We start from the raw sequence: 1381 nt of genomic DNA on the forward strand, positions 1-1381 counted from the left end.
AAGCAATAGGGAGAACTGTATGGAGTAATAGTGTTCAACAGGTTGCATCTTCTAGTGGAGGAGGAGGGGCTACTCCTGCTCCAGCACTAGGGGTAGCATTCCAGCAACTGTTTGATATTGCTATGGAAGTAAATGTCAAGAATATGATGTTTAGACGCGTCATAGAAAGATTCAAGTGCACGCTGCACTGCTTACAGCCACTGATAGAAGAGATAGCAAAATACAACAGGATATTGCATCTTCCAAAGGAAGAAGTGAAAAATCTTATTAAACAATTAAAGAATGGTGCGGAACTCGTTCGCAAATGCTCCAAGGTTCGCAAGCGGGCCAACTACAAAAAGAACGAGTACATCACCAAAATTCTGAGTTTGAACAACTCTCTTCAAAGGCTCATCATTCGACTCAAAGTGCAAGTGGAAAAGAGTGTGAAGGAGACTTCGGATTCAGCAGACAAAATAGAGGCAGTGATCAAGAACATTGAAGCTGGAGGTGTAGAACAAATTGATGATCTTGGAGGTAATGGTCACAGTCCAGTAGAACCTGGATTACCGGCTGTTATACGGGACGTACCACAAGGCAACATGGAGGTTTCAAGGGATGTGAATAAGGAGGCATTGGTGGATTCAGCAAAGATTCTTATAGATCAGAAGGGGGTGAAGTCTAATGAAAGGAGTGATGTGGTACAAGATCAAATGGAAACTGCAGCTGGATTAGATGTACTGAGTTTGCAGGGATCGATGGATGTGGAAACATTGTATTCAACTCTTGTTGATTCAGCATTAAAGTGTGCAACAAATATAGACAAGATGGGAGTCGACAAAAATGAAGGAAGTGGTGAAAGTCCAATTGAAATTGCAGTAGCTGCTGAAACTGAACCTCCTTCCCCTACAGTTTGGGATGACGTACCACAGGAATGTTAAAAAGGCAACAGCTGATGAACCTCATTGTTCATCGCCAGCAGTTGGGATGAGATTGGGTTCGACAAGCAGGACGAAGGTCAAACAACCCGATAAGGAAGAGGTAATTATGTAGGGCATGCATTACAATCAATGTGATTTTTTTTCCTCCAAAGCACCACCTATGCATTCTCAAAAAAAAAAAAAATGCACGTATGAACTGAAATTAGACTACTAGTCTACTACTACATTTTTTTTTTTATCTTTTTAAAATTAACTTGGCCAGGTTTTTACTCAAGATTGTAATATTATATATTCTAGTGACATAAATCTCTGTTTTGCAAGACATCATATGATATGTTCGGTTCTTGTATGTCTTATGTTCGGTTCTTGTAAATTGTTAGTCAATTATTATATAACAAAAGAAAAAAGACGAATTCGAACCTGGCCAAAATATAAAAAAGTATGGTTAGAATAACTAATAC

General features: G+C 39.2%; 1 non-coding gene across 1 annotated transcript; it reads right to left on the minus strand.

Annotated features, from left to right (window-relative positions):
• LOC101300594 lies at positions 1–807 on the minus strand. Its single transcript, XR_185538.1, has 2 exons — positions 189–807; positions 1–15 (listed from the first exon to the last, which is right to left on the minus strand). It is a non-coding gene; the product is annotated as an uncharacterized LOC101300594 (transcript).
• Positions 808–1381: the final 574 nt, after the last annotated feature.

The sequence above is a fragment of the Fragaria vesca genome, unplaced genomic scaffold, assembly GCF_000184155.1.
Source record: "Fragaria vesca subsp. vesca unplaced genomic scaffold, FraVesHawaii_1.0 scf0513167, whole genome shotgun sequence".
NCBI lineage: Eukaryota > Viridiplantae > Streptophyta > Magnoliopsida > Rosales > Rosaceae > Fragaria > Fragaria vesca.